The following is a 20,388-nucleotide window of genomic DNA, read 5'->3' on the forward strand; positions in this document are numbered from 1 at the left end:
TTAATCTTTCTCACCTATTACATTCATCCCCCCACTCCCGTCTCCTCTGGCAACCACCAGCATGTTCTTTGGATCTATGACTCCATTTCTGTTGTGTTGTGTTTGTTCATTTGCTTTGTCTTGTAGATTCTACATATAAGTGACATCACAAGATATTTCTCTTTCTGACATATCTCACTTAGCATAATACCCTCTAGGTCCATTCATGTTGTCCCAAGATTTCATTCTCTTATATGGCTGTGACATATTCCTCTTTGTGTGTGTGTGTGTGTGTGTGTGTGTGTGTATGAAATCTTCTCTATCCATTGGTGTATCGATGGACACTTTGATGGCTTCCATATCTTGACTATTGTCAATAAAGCTGACATGAACATAGGGGTGCATATTATCTTTTTGAATTCGTGATTTTGTTTCCTTCAGATAGATACCCCCCAAGTGTAATTCCTGCATCATATGGTAGTTCTAGTTTTAATTTTTTGTGGAACTTCCATGATGTTTTCCATAGTGGCTGCGTCAACTAACATTCCCAATGAAAGTGCACAAGGGTTTCGTTTGCTCCACATCCTCGTCAATCCTTGTTTTTTGTTGTCTTTTGAATGAAGCCATTCTTTCATGTGTGAGGTGATAATCTCATTGTGGTTTTGATGTGCCTTTCCATGATGATAAATGATGTCGACCATATTTTCATGTGTCTGTTAGCAATCTGTATATATTCTTTGGGAAAACGTTCAGTCTTCTGTCAATTTTATAATGGGGTTTTTGTTCTTTGGAGGTTGAGTTGTGTGAGTACTTGGTCTTTTTTGGATATGAACCCTTTATTAGTCATATCATTTGCAAATATTTTCTCACATTCAGTAGGGTGTCTTTTTGTTTTGTGGGTGGTTTCCTTTGCTGTTCAAAAGCTTTTCAGTTGGATGGAGTCCCATTGGTTTATTTTCCTTTTTTTTCCCTTGCTTGAGGAGAGAGATCCAAAAAAATACTGCTAAGACTCATGTCAAAGAGCATACTGCCCATGTATTCTTCTAAGAGTTTCATGGCTTCAGGTCTTGCATTGAAGTATTTGATTCATTCTGAGGTTATTTTTGTAGATGGTATGGGAAAGGAGTCCAGTTTGATTTTGTGCATGTAGCTATCCACTTTTCCCAACACCGTTTATCGAAGAGGCTATCTTTTCCCCATTGTTTATTCTCACCTCCATTGTCACAGATGAATTGACCATAAAAGCATGGGTTCATTTCTGGGCTCTCTATTCTGTTCCATGGATCTATGTGGGTTTTGCGTGTGTGTGTGTGTGCCAATACCATACTGACTGATGATTCTAGATTTGTAGTACAGTTTCAAATCAGGGAGCATGTTATGTCCAGGTTTGTGCCTCTTTCTTAAGGTTGTATTGACTATTCAGGTTCTTTTGTGTTTCCATACACATTTTAGAATTCTTTGTTCTAGTTCTTTGAAAGATCCCATTGGTATTTTGATAGGAATGACATCGAATCTCTAGATTGCCTTTGGGTGTGGAATCATTTTAACAATACAAATTCTTCCAGTTCATGAGCACAGTATATCTTTCCATTTGTTTGTGTCATCTTCAATTTCTTTCATCAATGTCTTCCAGTTTTCTGAGTACAGGTCTTTTACCTCCTTGGTTAGATGTATTTCTAGGTATTTTATTTTTCTTAATGTCATTGTCAATAGGATTGTTTTCTTAATTTCTCATTCTGATAGTTTTCTGTGAGTGTATAGAAACGCAGCAGATTTCTGTACATTAATTTTGTATACTGTAACTTAACTGAATTTTCTTATGAGTTCTATTTGTTTTTTGGTGTTGTCTTCAGGATTTTCTTTTTTTAATATTTATTTATGTATTTGTTATTTTATTTATTTATTTGTTTATTTATTTTTGCTGCACCAGGTCCTAGCTACAGCACGCGGGATCTCCGTTGCAGCATGCGGGATCTTTAGTTGCAGCATGAGAACTTCTTAGTTTCAGCATTTGGACTCCTAGTTGCAGCATGCCTGTGAGATCTAGTTCCCCGACCAGGGATTGAACCCAGGCCCCCTGCATTGGGAGCACGGAGTCTTACCCAGTGGACCTCCAGGGAAGTCCCCAGGATCTTCTATACAGAGTACCATGTCATCTACAACCAGTGACAGTTTTACTTCTTCCTCTCCAATCAGATTTTTGTACTTCTTTTTTTCATCTAATTACTATGGCTAGGACTTCCTAGACCATGTTGAATGAAAGTGGTGAGAGTGGTTAGGGTTAGAGTTAGGTTTAAGCATAACTAGCCCTTTTTCCCTTCCTCCCTCTCCATCTCTCTAAGGCCTCCAGGAAGGACAGAACTAGTCCAGGGTCACCCATGACTCAGGGAGTTGAGCTGGACTATTGCTTTTCTGCCCCCCAGTCCTGGGCATATTTTTGTATACTATCTGTGTATCGTCTTTGGACAGGTTTCCATTCAGATTGTTACCTATTTTTAATGGGGTTGTTTGTGTTAGAGTTCTTTGTGTATTTTGAGACAAATCCTTTATTAGATATGTATATGCAAACATTTTTCTCCCAGTTTGTGACTTGTCTTTTGATTTTCTGAATAAGGTCTTTCACAGAGCAGAAATCTTTAGTTTTATGAAGTCCATGGTATCACTTGTTTTCTTTGTGGATTGCCTTTTTGTGTTGCGTGTTAAAATTCAAAGCTCATGATCTACATGACGAAACCCAAGCTTCTGTCCATTTTCTTCTATGCTTTCTTCTATAATTTTGAATAGTTTTACATTTCAAATTTGTCTATGAATAATTTTGAATGAATTTGGTGTAAGTTGTAAAGTTTGTATCTGCATTCATTTCATTCCATATAGTTTCCAATTAATTGCTCCTTAACTATTTTTGGAGAAGTTATGGGATATGTAGCTCCATTTCAGTTTGAATTTCCAAAGTTCAATGAGTTCAGCAGTTCTGCCAGCAGGGAGCACTATCTCCAGGGAACTGTGAGCTAGACGCGGCCTGCATTTCCCGCATCAACCACAGAGGGCGCTGAGCCCGCTTCTCTGACCCGCCGTGCAGGTGCCTCCCACCGCGGACTTCGCTCTGCGCGCAGCTGAAAGGAGTTCTATCTCCTCAAGCACCGCCAGGGCTTCCGCCTTGGGACTCGAAGGGCTAGCGTCCGTGCAATAGGAGTTCAGTCTCCATAGGACTCGCTGGAATTTGGGCTTCAGGACAACCTGGGGCTATGTCCATGCTGACAGGACCTGGGTTTGCTCAGGATCCGCCCAGGGAGGCACGGCCAGGAGTAAAAGGTGAGGAAAAATTGAGAAGTAAGGTAAGTGAGCAGAAGCTTCCTGTGTATGACTGACTGCTGGGGGGGTGGGGGCGGGGATCCACCTTCAGATGACCCAGGAAGGGCTTGATGTGGAAAACTGGGTTTTTAATCAGGTTTCTGTGCAGTGAAGACTAGTGTCCTGTGTAGTTTTTTGGCGTGTGGTGTCCAATTTTCCCAGCACTGTTTATTGTGGGGACTGTCCTTTCCACTTGGTGTGTTCTTGGCCCCTTTGTCATAAATTAACTGACCGCATCCATACAGGTTTAATTCTGGTCTCTCTGTTCTGTTCTTCTGATGCTTGCACCTGTTTTTGTGCCAATTTCACACTGTTTTGGTTATTGTAGCTTCACAGTATAATTTGGAGTCAGGGTGCGAGATGCCTCCATCCTGTTCTCCTTTCTGAGGATCGCTTTGGCCGTTTGCTGTCCTTTGTGGTTCCACGCAAATATTAGAATGATTTGCTCTATTTCTGTGAAGAATACCGTTGCAGTTTTGGTAGGGATTGCATTCACTGTGTACATTGCTTCGGGTAGAATGGACATTTTTATAATATTAATTCTTCCATTCCATGAGCATGGGATATCTTTCCATTTGTTTGTGTATTCCTTAATTTCTTCATGTGTCAAAGGTCTTTCAAGTCCTTTGTTAAATTTATTTCTAGGTATTTTGTTCTTTTTGACGCAATTGTAAATTGGATTGTTTTCTTTGTCTTTCTGATGGTTCATTATTAGTATTTAGAAATGCAGTTGATTTTTGTGTATTGATTTTGTAACTTCACTGAATTCACTTATTAGTTCTAATAGTTTTTTGGTGGAATGATGTAGAAAATTGGAATTCAAAAATCCCACTGTTTCTATCACATCCAGGTCATCCACAACACAGAAGACATAGTGGCTCCTAATATAATCTTCCCACAGTGCCCGTAAATTACAGGTGGACTCCTACCTATGTGGGTGATTAGGTTCATGACTTTGTGTGAACTGAATCTGGGTAAGGCTTGGCCTTTACAAGGAGGTGTGATGTCTTCTCCGGTGTTCTGGCGTGGTATTGACATGGTGTTTTGGAAAGCAATTTCAAACATACAGAAAATTTGCAATAGCAGTGCAAAGTACTGTTTATCTCTACTCAGATTCCCTAGCTGTCATTGCTTTACCACATTTGGCATTTCACACAAAATACTCCAGTGTGTTTTACCCAGAACAAGGACACTCTCCTAGGGAACCAGCACATAACCTCCAAATGAGGATATTAGTATGATTTCCACATTATAATCCAATCCACAGGCCCACTTCAACTTTCACCAGCTGCCCCAACTCTAGGGAAATGTCTTTTTCCATTCTGATCCAGTTTTCTTTTTCTGGAACCACTACTCTTACTTTCCCTCAGTTTTGCAACCTTGATGAACTTAAAGCACACAAGTTGAGTATGATCTGGCTGGCCTTTTCTGTTTGGCTTTTTTCACTTAGGATGTTTTAAGATGTTTTCAATGTTCATCCGTGTTGTAACATGTATCAGTACTTCATTCATTTTTCTCATTGTGCTTAAATGTCATAACATTTACCATTCAAACCATTTTAAGTATACTTAAAATTCTATGACATTAACCACATTCACATTGTTGTACAAATATCCTCACCATCCATGTTCAGAACTTTTCAATTTTCACTAGTGAAACTCTGTAGTCATTAAACACGAATTCCCCTCAGCCCCTGGCAACTGCGTTCTACTTTCTGCCTTTGAATTTGACTTCTCTGGATACCTCATGTAAGTGGAATAGTATCATTTTTGTCTTTTTGTGACAGGGTTATTTCATTTATCATAATGACTTCAAGGCTCATATACGCTGTAGCATGTGTTGGTATTTCCTTAGTTTTTATGACTGAATTACATTCCTTTGTGTATATGCCACATTTAGTTCAGTCCATTCATTCATCAATGGACACTTGGGTCGCTTCTACCTTTTGGTATTGTGATTAATGCTGCTGTTAATATGAGTGTACCCATATCTGTTCCAGTCTCTGCTTTCAATCTTTTGGGTATATACCCTGATGTGGAACTGATGGATCATATGTTAATTCTATGTTTAAGTTTTTGAAGAACTGCCATACTGTTTTCCACAGAGGCTGAACCATTTTATTTTATTCCTTCTATGGCGAATAATATGGCTGTTTATGGATCTACCCCATGTTTTTTTCTTTTTTGCTGCACTGCACAGCATGTGGGATCTTAGTTCCCCAACCAGGAATCAAACCCGCGCCTCCTGCATTGGAAGCACGGAGTCTTAACCACTGGACCACCAGGGAAGTCCCTGGATCTACCCCATTTTGTTTATCCATTTACCCTCTGCTGGACATTTGCGTTGTTTCTACCGCTTGGCTATTGTGAACAGTGCTGCTATCTATATATTTGTACACGTGTTTTCAATTCTTTGGGGTATATATATATATATATATATATATATATATATATATATATATATATCGAGGAGTATAGTTGTTGAACCATATGCTAATTGTACATTTATGTTGTAAACATAGGTTGTACATTTTCCCATTTCCACAAGTAATTTTTTTTTAACACCCAGAACTGTCTGTAAATGACAAAAGACTTAAAAATGACCACTGTTAAAGATTTGATGAAAGTTCATAATAATGCAGTTGACAAGAAAATTAGTTATTTCTGAGATATACATTTTAAAGTAATAACTAGGATTATTACTTATAACATTATACCAGAACATATAAGATTTTTAGAAATTTCATGTAATGTCTGAAACATTTATATTAACATATTTCCATACAAATACAAATATAAGATTTTTAGAAATTTCATGTAATGTCTGAAACATTTATATTAACATATTTCCATACAAATAACCCAATGAAAGTTTAGTATTAGTTGTTTTGTTTGTTTGTTGTTTTATACTGCAGGTTCTTATTAGGCATCAATTTTATACACATCAGTGTATACATGTCAATCCCAATCGCCCAATTCAGCACACCACCATCCCCACCCCACCGCAGTTTTCCCCCCTTGGTGTCCATATGTCCATTCTCTACATCTGTGTCTCAACCTCTGCCCTGCAAACCGGCTCATCTGTACCATTTTTCTAGGTTCCACATACATGCATTAATATACGATATTTGTTTTTCTCTTTCTGACTTACTTCACTCTGTATGACAGTCTCTAGATCCATCCACGTCTCAACAAATGACTCAATTTCGTTCCTTTTTATGGCTGAGTAATATTCCATTGTATATATGTACCACATCTTCTTTATCCATTCGTCTGCTGATGGGCATTTAGGTTGCTTCCATGACCTGGCTATTGTAAATAGTGCTGCAATGAACATTCGGGTGCATGTGTCTTTTTGAATTACGGTTTTCTCTGGGTATATGCCCAGTAGTGGGATTGCTGGGTCATATGGTAATTCTATTTTTAGTTTTTTAAGGCACCTCCATATTGTTCTCCATAGTGGCTGTATCAATTTACATTCCCACCAACAGTGCAAGAGGTTTCCCTTTTCTCCACACCCTCTCCAGCATTTGTTGTTTGTTGATTTTCTGATGATGCCCATTCTAACAGGAGTGAGGTGATACCTCATTGTAGTTTTGATTTGCATTTCTCTAATAATTAGTGATGTTGAGCATCTTTTCATGTGCTTCGTGGCCGTCTGTATGTCTTCTTTGGAGAAATGTCTATTTAGGTCTTCTGCCCATTTTTCGATTGGGGTGTTTGTTTCTTTGATATTGAGCTGAATGAGCTGTTTATGTATTTTGGAGATTAATCCTTTGTCCGTTGATTCATTTGCAAATATTTTCTCCCATTCTGAGGGTTGTCTTTTCGTCTTGTTTATGGTTTCCTTTGCCGTGCAAAAGCTTTGAAGTTTCATTAGGTCCCATTTGTTTATTTTTGTTTTTATTTCCATTACTCTAGGAGGTGGATCAAAAAAGATCTTGCTGTGATTTATGTCAAAGAGTGTTCTTCCTATGTTTTCCTCTAAGAGTTTTATAGTGTCCAGTCTTATATTTAGGTCTCTAATCCATTTTGAGTTTATTTTTGTGTATGGTGTTAGGGAGTATTCTAATTTCATTCTTTTACATGTAGCTGTCCAGTTTTCCCAGCACCACTTATTGAAGAGACTGTCTTTTCTCCATTGTATATCTTTGCCTCCTTTGTCATAGATTAGTTGACCATAGGTGCGTGGGTTAATCTCTGGGCTTTCTATCTTGTTCCGTTGATCTATGTTTCTGTTTTTGTGCCAGTACCATATTGTCTTGATTACTGTAGCTTTGTAGTATAGTCTGAAGTCAGGGAGTCTGACTCCTCCAGCTCCATTTTTTCGCCTCAAGACTGCTTTGGCTATTCGGGGTCTTTTGTGTCTCCATACAAATTTTAAGATGATTTGTTCTAGCTCCGTAAAAACTGCCATTGGTAATTTGATAGGGATTGCATTGAATCTGTAGATTGCTTTGGGTAGTATACTCATTTTCACAATGTTGATTCTTCCAATCCAAGAACATGGTATATCTCTCCATCTGTTGGTATCATCTTTAATTTCTTTCATCAGTGTCTTATAGTTTTCTGCATACAGGTCTTTTGTCTCCCTAGGTAGGTTTATTCCTAGGTATTTTATTCTTTTTGTTGCAATGGTAAATGGGAGTGTTTCCATAATTTCTCTTTCAGATTTTTCATCATTAGTGTATAGGAATGCAAGAGATTTCTGTGCATTAATTTTGTATCCTGCAACTTTACCATGTTCATTAATTAGCTCTAGCAGTTTTCTGGTGGCAGTTTTAGGATTCTCTATGTATAGTATCATGTCATCCGCAAACAGTGACAGTTTTACTTCTTCTTTTCCAATTTGTATTCCTTTTATTTCTTTTTCTTCTCTGATTGCCGTGGCTAGGACTTCCAGAACTATGCTGAATAATAGTGGTGAGAGTGGACATCCTTGTCTCGTTCCTGATCTTAGAGGAAATGCTTTCAGTTTTTCACCATTGAGAATGATGTTTGCTGTGGGTTTGTCATATATGGCCTTTATTATGTTGAGGTAGGTTCCCTCTACGCCCACTTTCTGGAGAGTTTTTATCATAAATGGGTGTTGAATTTTGTCGAAAGCTTTTTCTGCATCTATTGAGATGATCATATGGTTTTTATTCTTCAATTTGTTAATATGGTGTATCACATTGATTGATTTGCGTATATTGAAGAATCCTTGCATCCCTGGGATAAATCCCACTTGATCGTGGTGTATGATCGTTTTAATGTGTTGTTGGATTCTGTTTGCTAGTATTTTGTTGAGGATTTTTGCATCTATATTCATCAGTGATATTGGTCTGTAATTTTCTTTTTTTGTAGTGTCTTTGTCTGGTTTTGGTATCAGGGTGATGGTGGCCTCATAGAATGAGTTTGGGAGTGTTCCTTCCTCTGCAATTTTTTGGAAGAGTTTGAGAAGGATAGGTGTTAGCTCTTCTCTAAATGTTTGATAGAATTCACCTGTGAAGCCATCTGGTCCTGGACTTTTGTTTGTTGGAAGATTTTTAATCACAGTTTCAATTTCATTACTTGTGATTGGTCTGTTCATATTTTCTGTTTCTTCCTGGTTCAGTCTTGGAAGGTTATACCTTCCTAAAAATTTGTCCATTTCTTCCAGGTTGTCCATTTTATTGGCATAACGTTGCTTGTAGTAGTCTCTTAGGATGCTTTGTATTTCTGCAGTGTCTGTTGTAACTTCTCCTTTTTCATTTCTGATTTTATTGATTTGAGTCCTCTCCCTCTTTTTCTTGATGAGTCTGGCTAATGGCTTATCAATTTTGTTTATCTTCTCAAAGAACCAACTTTTAGTTTTATTGATCTTTGCTATTGTTTTCTTTGTTTCTATTTCATTTATTTCGGCTCTGATCTTTATGATTTCTTTCCTTCTGCTAACTTTGGGTTTTGTTTGTTCTTCTTTCTCTAGTTTCTTTAGGTGTAAGGTTAGATTGTTTACTTGAGATTTTTCTTGTTTCTTTAGGTAGGCTTGTATAGCTATAAACTTCCCTCTTAGAACCGCTTTCGCTGCATCCCATAGGTTTTGGGTCGTCGTGTTTTCATTGTCATTTGTCTCTAGGTATTTTTTTATTTCCTCTTTGATTTCTTCAGCGATCTCTTGGTTATTTAGTAACGTATTGTTTAGCCTCCATGTGTTTGTGTTTTTTACGTTTTTTTCCCTGTAATTCATTTCTAATCTCATAGCGTTGTGGTCAGAAAAGATGCTTGATATGATTTCAATTTTCTTAAATTTACTGAGGCTTGATTTGTGACGCAAGATGTGATCTATCCTGGAGAATGTTCCGTGCACACTTGAGAAGAACGTGTAATCTGCTGTTTTTGGATGGAATGTCCTATATATATCAATTAAATCGATCTGGTCTATTGTGTCATTTAAAGCTTCTGTTTCCTTATTTATTTTCATTTTGGATGATCTGTCCATTGGTGTAAGTGAGGTGTTAAAGTCCCCCACTATGATTGTGTTACTGTCAATTTCCTCTTTTATAGCTGTTAGCAGTTGCCTTATGTATTGAGGTGCTCCTATGTTGGGTGCGTATATATTTATAATTGTTATATCTTCTTCTTGGATTGATCCCTTGATCATTATGTAGTGTCCTTCCTTGTCTCTTGTAACATTCTTTATTTTAAAGTCCATTTTGTCTGATATGAGTATAGCTACTCCAGCTTTCTTTTGATTTCCATTTGCATGGAATATCTTTTTCCATCCCCTCACTTTCAGTCTGTATGTGTCCCTAGGTCTAAAGTGGGTCTCTTGTAGACAGCATATATATGGGTCTTGTTTTTGTATCCATTCAGCCAGTCTATGTCTTTTGGTTGGGGCATTTAATCCATTCACGTTTAAGGTAATTATCGATACGTATGTTCCTATGACCATTTTCTTAATTGTTTTGGGTTTGTTTTTGTAGGTCCTTTTCTTCTCTTGTGTTTCCCACTTAGAGAAGTTCCTTTACCATTTGTTGTAGAGCTGGTTTGGTGGTGCTGAATTCTCTTAGCTTTTGCTTGTCTGTAAAGCTTTTGATTTCTCCATCAAATCTAAATGAGATCCTTGCCAGGTAGAGTAATCTTGGTTGTAGGTTCTTCCCTTTCATCACTTTAAGTATATCATGCCACTCCCTTCTGGCTTGCAGAGTTTCTGCTGAGAAATCAGCTGTTAACCTTATGGGAGTTCCCTTGTATGTTATTTGTCGTTTTTCCCTTGCTGCTTTCAATAATTTTTCTTTGTCTTTAATTTTTGCCACTTTGATTACTATGTGTCTCGGCGTGTTTCTCCTTGGGTTTATCCTGTATGGGACTCTCTGCGCTTCCTGGACTTGGGTGGCTATTTCCTTTCCCATGTTAGGGAAGTTTTCGACTATAATCTCTTCAAATATTTTCTCTGGTCCTTTCTCTCTCTCTTCACCTTCTGGGACCCCTATAATGCGAATGTTGTTGCGTTTAATGTTGTCCCAGAGGTCTCTTAGTCTTTCTTCATTTCTTTTCATTCTTTTTTCTTTAGTCTGTTCCGCAGCAGTGAATTCCACCATTCTGTCTTCCAGGTCACTTATCCGTTCTTCTGCCTCAGTCATTCTGCTATTGATTCCTTCTAGTGTAGTTTTCATTTCAGTTATTGTATTGGTCATCTCTGTTTGTTTGTTCTTTAATTCTTCTAGGTCTTTGTTAAGCATTTCTTGCATCTTCTCGATCTTTGCCTCCATTCTTATTCCGAGGTCCTGGATCATCTTCACTATCATTATTCTGAATTCTTTTTCTGGAAGGTTGCCTATCTCCACTTCATTTAGTTGTTTTTCTGGGGTTTTTTCTTGTTCCTTCATCTGGTACAGAGTCCTCTGCCTTTTCATCTTGTCTGTCTTTCTGTAACTGTGGTTTTTGGTCCACAGGCTGCAGGATTGTAGTTTTTCTTGCTTCTGCTGTCTGCCCTCTGGTGGTTGAGCTCCACAAGTAATTTTTAATGTTTCCAATTTCTCTACCTTGTTACCAACATTTGTTATTTTTAATTTTCTTGATTATAACCATTTTAGAATATGTGAGGGAGTTGTTGAATTGTGGTTTTAATTTGCATCTCCATCATGACTAATGATATTTGACATCTTTTTTCTGCTTGTTGACCATTTGTCTTGTGTGGAGAGCGGTCTATTGAAGTCATTTATCCATTTCTAAAATTGGGTTTTTTGTCTTTATGTTATTGAGTTGTAAAAGTTCTTGATATACTCTGGATAACGACTCATCATATTTTTAATGTGCAAATATTTTCTTTAATTCTGTGGGCTATATTTTCACTTTCTGAATTGCATCTTTTGATGCAAAAAGGTTTTTAATTTTGAGGAAATCCAATTTATTTTTTCATTGATTGTGCTTTGCTCTCAGATCTACGAAACCATTGCTAAATCCTAAAGATTTATCCCCATGTTTTATGGGAGAGTTTATACAGTCATCCCTCAGTATCTATGGAGGATCGGTTCAAGGACAGCAGGACATACCAAAATCTGCATATGCTCAAGTCTCTTATATAAAATGGTATAGTATTTGCATATAACCTAGGCACATCATCCTGTATGCTTTAAATCATCTCTAGATTACTTTTAATAGCTAATACAATGTAAATGTTATATAAATGTAAATACAATGTAAATGCTGTGTAACTATTTGCTGGCACATGGCAAATTCAAGTTTTGCCTTTTGAAATTTTTGTAATTTCTTTTTTCTAATATTTTCAGTCTGGAGTTGGTTGAACCCATGGATGTGGAACCTGTGAATATAGGGTGTTGACTGTAATTTTACTTCTTACATTTAAACCTTTTATGTATTTTGAGTTACTTTTTGTATGGGTAGAAGGAAAGGGTCCAATTTCATTCCTCTGAATGTGGATAGCCAATTGCCTAGCACCGTTTGTTGAAAACACCATTATCCCCCAATTTAATATTATTGACTGTTGTCTAAAATCAGTTCACCATAGATGGGTGGGTTTATTTCTGGGATCTCCCTTCAATTTCATTCATCTATATGTATAGCTTTATGCCAGTCTCACAGTGTTTTGTTTACTGTTCCTTTGCACTAACATTTGAAAATGGGAAGTGTAAGCCTCCAACTTTGATTTTCTTTTCTAAGATTGTTTTGGCTCCTTGGGGTCACTTTAAATTCCATATGAATGTTAGGATCAGCTTGCGTATTTCTTCCCAAAGGCCTTTGGGAATTTTCAGAGGAATCACACTGAATGTGTAGCTTGCATTATGTACTATTGCCATCTTAACAATATTCAGTCTTTCCGTCACCATGGGATGGCTTCACGTTTATTTAATTTTTCTTTTATTTTTTTATCCATGTTTTATGATTTTCAACATCTAAGTATTTTTTTAACTTATTCTTTTTTATTGAAGTATATTTGCTGTACAGTATTATATGTTACAGGTGTACAATATAGTGACAGTTTTTAAAGGTTATGTTCCATTTATAGTTATTATAAAATATTGGCTATATTCCCCATGTTGTACATCACAACATTACTGAGGACCAGCCCTTCCCTTGAGTGGAACCCTGATACATATAAACATGAGGCACATCTGCTGCTTCCTGTTACCTGGCATTAAAGGACTGACACAGCACTAGGAGGATGACAAATCATAAGAGAACTTGACCTAAATACAGGAGAACTCTGGGAGGGGAAGAGTCAGCAAAGAAAAGTAAAATGAGGAAAGGGAAGGGAAGGAGGAAGAAGCGGGGCAGGGAGCAGCGAAATGGAAAGAGAAGGGGAAGCAGTAGGATAGTGGAAGGGAAAAGAAAAAAGCAACAAATGGGAGAGATGAGATAGGAAAGTAAAAGGAGAAGGAAGGGAGAAGAGAAGGATTTGGAAAACCTTTCCCAGATTCCTCCACTCGGGCCACATGTTTATTTTCCTAATGAAAAGAATACAGGTTGGGTTTTTATGAATTGCATTAAAATTTTCAAGTTATTAATATGTATTCTTCTCAATATTGCATTTAAGTCCATGCGTTGAGATACCCTATATACAGTGAGCACATAACAATAATTGAAAAAATGCAAAAGAGAACATTTTAAAAGCATATAATGGTTCAAAGGCAAGACAGATATCTCCATGGGCCACAAATATAAGAAAAATATTAATAAAAGCTGTGAGTAGGGCTGAAGCTGAGGGCCTGCTAGCTTCCAGGCTTAAGCAGTTAGAGGCAGCTATGCGTTCAGCCCCTGCAAGTTAACAGAGACTAAAAGTTCTCCACCTGCAACCAGGACTAGAGCCAAAGTCACTCTGGAAGTGAGGGGCTGGGAACAGGTTCTCTATTTTACGAAAGAAAAATGAAAAACTTCTGCCTGCCACTGTCTGAGGCAAAAGCTTATATGGAGCACACCTAGGAACTGAGAGTGTGTGAGTGTGTGTGTGCTCTCCCACTAAAAATGAGTCTGAAATTCAACATTATAAAACACTTGGAAAAAACCTAACTCGACAAGAGCTAGCCAAAAAATCCGTATTTGGAAGATAAATTTATACTAGAGAATATTAAAATATTAAAAGCCTATAAATGCTTTAAAATAAACTTTTAAGCTCCTCAAAAAGACAGTGAATGAATAATTTACATATAACATAGAGAAAATCATGAAACACATGTGCAGAATTAAAACAAGCCCAGATAGATATGTAAAAGAACAAATTTGAAAACCGGAAATGAAAAATATAGCCACTAAAATGTTTAAAGACCCAATTGGTGGACTAAACTCTAGACTTAACAGAGATGAAGAGAGAATTAGTGAACTGCAAGATAATGTTGAATACCTCACCCAGAACATAACACAGAGAGGCAAAGAGATAAAATATCAAAGAGCAGTACAGAGATGGAGTTTTCATGGAGAAGCTCCAACATTTGCTGATAGGAGTTACAGAAAAAACAGAATGGAGAAACTAAGGGAGAAGAGTAACTTGAACAGATAGTGAGAATTTTCCAGAATTGAAAAGAGATATAAACTCTCATTAAAATATATCCAAAATACCATTAAATAAAATATAAATCCACACTTGGACACACAAAAGTGAAACTGTAGAATATCATAGATAAAGAAGAAGACACCTGTAATTATGTTCAGGGCAGCATTTTCTGAATAACAACAATGGAAAACAATCTAAATATTCATCCACAGAAGAATGAATACAAAACAGGTAGCAATACCGTTAAATATTGTAGTTAATGTGAGTGAGAGCAAGTATCAACATGAATAAACCTTAAAACAAATTGAATGAAAATACAAGGTACAGAATAATATGCAGAGTATTATGCCATTTGTTTAAAGTTTAAAACCATACAAAACAATACATATATTGTTGTGGGTATATACATGTATTAGAAAGACATGAAAATCTTCATAGAAATAATACACACAAATTCAAAATCCTCTGTAAAAAGAGCCTCAAGTAGAGACTATTTATTCTCCCAAACCCAGGTATATCTGGATCTAGAAGTAATCAATCTCACTCCTGGCACTTTTTTTTAAATTGAAATATAGATGATTTACAATGTTGTATTAGTTTCTGGTGTACAGCAAAGTGATTCAGTTATATACGTATATATATATATAAAATATTCTTTTTCAGATTCTTTTCCATTATAGTTTATTACAAGACATATGAGTAATGTCATATGGTATTTGTCTTTCTCTTTCTGACTTACTTCACTTAGTATGATAATCTAAACTCCTAATTTATCCCTCCCCCCGCCACCTTTCCCCCTTGGTAACCATAAGTTTGTTTTCTATATGAATCTCTTTCTGTTTTGTAATAAGTTCATTTGTATAATTTTTTAGATTCCACATATAAGTAATGTCATATGGTATTTGTCTTTCTCTTTCTGACTTACTTCACTTAGTATGATAATCTCTAGGTCCATTTGTTGCTGCAAATGGCATTATTTCATTCTTTTTATGGCTAATATTCCACTGTGTATATATATATACCACATCTTCTTTATCCATTCATCTGTCAATGGACATTTAGGTTGCTTCCATGTCTTGACTATTGTAAATAGTGCTGCTGATGGGGTGCACGTATCTTTTCAAATTAGGGTTTTGTCCAGATGTATGCCCAGGAGTGGGATTGCTGGATCATATGGGAACTGTTTTTAGTTTTTTAAGGAACCTCCATACTGTTTTCCATAGTGGCTACACCAGTTTACATTCCCACCAACAGCGTAGGAGGGTTCCCTTTCCTCCACACCCTCTCCAGCATTTATAATTGGTAGACTTTTTGATGATGCCTATCCTGACTAGTGTGAGGCGATACCTCATTGTAGTTTTGATTTGCATTTCTCTAATAATTAGTGATGTTGAGCATCTTTTCATGTGCTTATTGGTCATCTGGATATCTTCTTTGGAGAAGTGTCTTTTTAGGCCTTCTGCCCATTTTTTTATTGGGTTGCTTGTTTTTCTTTTTTGTTTGTTTTGTTTTGTTTGTTATTGAGCTGTGTGAGCTATTTGCATATTTTCAAAATTAAGCTCTTGTCGGTCACATTGTTTGCAAATATTTTCTCCCAGTCCGTAGGTTGTCTTTTCATTTTGTTTATAGTTTACTTTGCTGTGCAAAAGCTACTCCTGGCACTTTAAGACCATCACTAACTCCACCTTCTTTTAAAGTCTCTTGCTTCTTTGAGGTTTACGTATTTTGGCCATATGCCTACCATCTCCCTTTGGTTACTCTCCCTCATTCCTTGAGAACACTGGAACTTACTTCATAGAATTCCTCTCCAACCCAAGATCTACTCCTACCCCAAGTGATTCAAACATCCACATGAGTGTCCTCCCCAAAACCTAGCCTCCTCAACACGATAAGCCTCACCTCTGCTCCACTTCAGTCACCCATTCCCACGGCCCCATCTTGAATCTTGCCATCACCTAGAACTGCTTCACCTCTGATATACACCTGAAACTAATATAATATTGTAAATCAACCATATTTCAATTTTAAAAATTAAGTGAACGTTTAAACTATAGAACACATCAATATGATGAAATACTTACTCAGCAATAAAAGGAACCAACTACCGATACAGGCAAATTAAATTAGATGGATCTCAAGGGCATTTTGCAGAATGAAAACAATCTCAAAAGGTCACAGACTGTATGATTCCATTTACACAACATTTTTAAATTACAAAATTATAAAGGCAGAGAACAAATTAGTACTTGCCCAAAGTTAAGTATGATGGGAAGGAGAGGGTGGATGTGACAATAAAAGGGGTAGCATGAAAGAGATCTTGTGGTGATAGAACAGTTCTATATCTTGATTGCAGTGGTCGTTACACAAATCTATACATACATGTGATAAGATGAAAAAGAACTATACACACACATTGTACCAATGTCAAATTCCTGATTTTGATATTGTACTATAGTTACATAAGATGTAACCACTGGGGAGAACTGGTTAGAGTATACACAGGATCTCTCTGTACAATCTTTGCAACTTCCTGAGAAAAATCTATAATTATTTCAAAACGTGAAAGTTTAAAAAGAATTTTTTTTAAAAGAGAGAGCAGGAAAGCTGATATACATATGTTAATGTGAGACCAAATAAACAGGCATACCTCAGAGATATTGCACGTTCAGTTCCAGACCACCACATTAAAGCCAATATCACAACAGTGAGTCACACAAATTTTTTGGTTTCCCAATGCATATAAAAGTTTAGTTTACATTATATTATAGTCTATTAAGTATGTAACCGCAGTATGTCTAAAAAAACAATGTACATACTTTAAAAATACTTTATTGCTAAAAAATGCTAACCATCATCTGAGCCTTCAGCAAGTCGTAATCTCTTTGTTGGTGGAGGGTCTCGCCTTGAAAAAGTTTGAAATATTGTGAAAATTATCAAAATGTGACACAGAGACACAAAGGGAGCAAATACTGCTGGAAAAAATGGTGCCAATAGACTTGCTTGACACGGTGTTGCCACAAACCTTTAATTTGTTTAAAAAAAAAAAAACACAGTATATGCAAAGTACAATAAACCAAAGTAAAATAAAATGAGATATGCCTGTACTTTTAGGCAAAAGCACTACTAGATGTAAAAATAATAGATTATTTGAGGCAGAAAGAAAGTAGGAAGAAATAATAAAGATAAGAGCACAATTATATAAAATAGAAAACAAAAATCCATTAAAAAAGGACAACTCAACCAAAAGTCTAACGAAAAACTGATGAAATTGATAAATATCTGGAGAGACTAAGAAAAAAAAAGGGAGAATGCACTGATAGTCAATAACAGGAATGAAAAAAAGAGAATCACTAAATGTTATTCAGTCTTAAAATAGATAAGATTATATTATAAATAACTGTAATAAATTTGAAGATTTATGTGAAATGGGCAGATTCCTAGAAAATACATAGCTTACCAAAACCAACACCAGGAGAAACAGTAAATTTTAGTAATCATGTATCATTAGATAAATTGAATCAGGAAACAAAAAGTCTTTCCACAAAGAAAACTTTAGCCTCTTATGGCTCTGTAGGCAAGTTCAACTAAATATTCAAGGAAAAAAAAATAATTCCGATCTTACACAAACTATTCCAAAGAATGTGAAAAAAGGATAGAAGCCCAACTCACTTTATGAGAGTAGCATAACCATGATAGCAAAACAAAACAATTACCAACCAATTTCACTTATAAGCCCAGATGTAAAAATCCCAAAACATACATATATAATCATATAGAGAGAGAGACAGCACCTAAATCCAAGAACCTAAAAAGAATAATAAAATATGACCAGTAGGGTTTATATGAGGAATAAAAAAATATGCTTATAATTAGAAATAAATGTCTTTCAACATATTAGACATAAAAAAAGAAAAATCATAGTCATCTCAATAGACGCAGAATTCTTCTGACAAATTTCAGTATGTGATTTTTTTTTTTCAATTTAGCAAACGAGGAATAGGAAGGAAACTTGCTAACCTGATAGTATCTGCCAAAAAAAACCTGCAGCAAGTTTTTTAAGTCCATATCCTTCTGAATCCAAACCCCAGGCACATGGCCACATTTTAATGCTCTCTTTTCAAATAAATCCAAGAAGTTGAATATGGCTGGAGAGTAATGTGTAAGAGAAAGAACATTTCCTTGAGCTGACTGACATTAGATAAGTAAGGTCAGATCAGGAAGGGTCTTAAATGTCATCATACTAAAAGAGCTGTTTGTTTGTTCCTGACAACAGTGAGATGCCACTGAAGGCTAGAGGTTGGCATAAGCAGTGGAGTGACTGGATAAAGTTTCTTTCCGAGATCATTCTGGCTGCAGTATGGATTAAAGAAGGGTAAAACTCCAGGCTGGGAAACCAGTTAGAAGGTTTTCTCTTGAGAGAAAACAAGGGGTCACAGATTCCAGTCCCTGCAGGAGCCAGACATGTAACACAAACCAGTGAAGCAGGCAGGTTCTGAAGACAATAGGGAATGGTAGGAACTGTGAAAAATCAAAAGCACGTATCTTCTCTAAAAGGATAGCCACTATTCAGCTCCAATTAGTAGTCTTCATGCAAGAATACTGCCCGGTATTGCTAGATCTTACAAATTTTCAAGAAAATTTCAATGTAATTTTTTTATTTTTAAAATTGTGCAAAACTAAACCCAATCAAATAATGGCCAAATCTGGTGCAAACGTCACCAGTTTGCAACCTGTGGTTCAAAATAAGGTACTGTCAGTAGAGATAAAGGGGACAAACTCAAGGGATATTATGAAGGAAGAATCAACCAGATAGTAATCAATCAGATGTGGGCTGTAGAGGAGAGGAAGAACAATGGATGACTGCTAGGCTTCCAGTTTAGGCACTGAGTGGATGGTATGCCATTCACTAAGTCATGAGACATAGGTAGAGGAGGCTTAAAGGACATTCAGGTAGCTATCGCTAATCGGCAGCACGAATATAGGGCTGGGGAAGGGAATAGAAGTCATTTTTCAAACTGTAGCCCTCAATTCTCTACTCATCACTCCCATCCCTACATCTTTGACTCAGCTGCATAAGTGACACCTGATCAAAGCAGGAGGGCACTAGAACCAGCAGACTAGATCCGAGGGACTTTGGTTAGATACACTGTTCAAATGCAGCCATCCACAGGGGCTGAACAGTGAGGCCAGTTGGTATTGCCTGATGATGCCAGGATAGTGACAGTCTTGATGACCTGGGGTTACAACCAGGGTAGCCAATCATTGCAGGTTGTAGGATCTGGGCAGCCAAGCCAGTTGGGGACCCCGAAGTGTTAGGAAAATAAAAGAACAGGGAATCCAGAAAGTACTGTCTCCACTTAGAGGAAGCTAGATTCAAAGATTGAAACTATGACCTGTTGCCCACCATTATACTATCCCTGGTTGCTGGATTCTAAAGGCATCAACCTATCTTTGAAGGCATCAACCTATCTTTATCCCACCCACATACTACTGTCCACAAAGCTTCCTGTGAGAAAGGAGGAAATCTTGCCATTTGCAACAGTGGACCTTGAGGGCATATGCCAAGTGAAATAAGTGAGACAGAGAAAAATAAATACCTTATTGTCCCACTTAAATGTGGAATCTAAAAAAAAAAACCAAATTCATAGAAACAGAAAGCAGATTTGTGGTTGCCAGAGGTGAAGGGGGATGGAGCGTTGGGGATAGGGGGAATGGGTGAAGGCAGTCAAAAGGTACAAACTTCCGGTTATAAGATTAATACAGGGCTTCCCTGGTGGCGCAGTGGTTGAGAAGCTGCCTGCCAATGCAGGGAACACGGGTTCGAGCCCTGGTCTGGGAGGATCCCACATGCCGCGGAGCAGCTGGGCCCGTGAGCCACAACTACTGAGCCTGCGCGTCTGGAGCCTGTGCTCCGCAACAAGAGAGGCCGCGATGGTGAGAGGCCCGTGCACCGCGATGAAGAGTGGTCCCACTTGCCGCAACTAGAGAAAGCCCTCGCACAGAAACGAAGACCCAACATAGCCATAAATTAATTAATTAATTAATTATTTTTTTAAAAAAATTAACACATTCTGGGGATGTAATGTA

At 37.1% G+C, this 20,388-nt stretch overlaps 1 protein-coding gene across 1 annotated transcript in view; it reads left to right on the forward strand.

The window, feature by feature from the left end:
* Positions 1–3,129: 3,129 nt before the first annotated feature.
* Positions 3,130–20,388, forward strand: part of SPMIP11 (sperm microtubule inner protein 11) — a 110,606-nt gene continuing 93,347 nt past the window's right edge. The window contains exon 1 of the mRNA XM_068559825.1: positions 3,130–3,291. The gene's annotated coding sequence lies outside the window, so the exon portion shown is untranslated. The remainder of the gene's footprint in view (positions 3,292–20,388) is intronic.

This window comes from Eschrichtius robustus, chromosome 13 (genome assembly GCF_028021215.1).
Source record: "Eschrichtius robustus isolate mEscRob2 chromosome 13, mEscRob2.pri, whole genome shotgun sequence".
Taxonomy (NCBI): Eukaryota; Metazoa; Chordata; class Mammalia; order Artiodactyla; family Eschrichtiidae; genus Eschrichtius; species Eschrichtius robustus.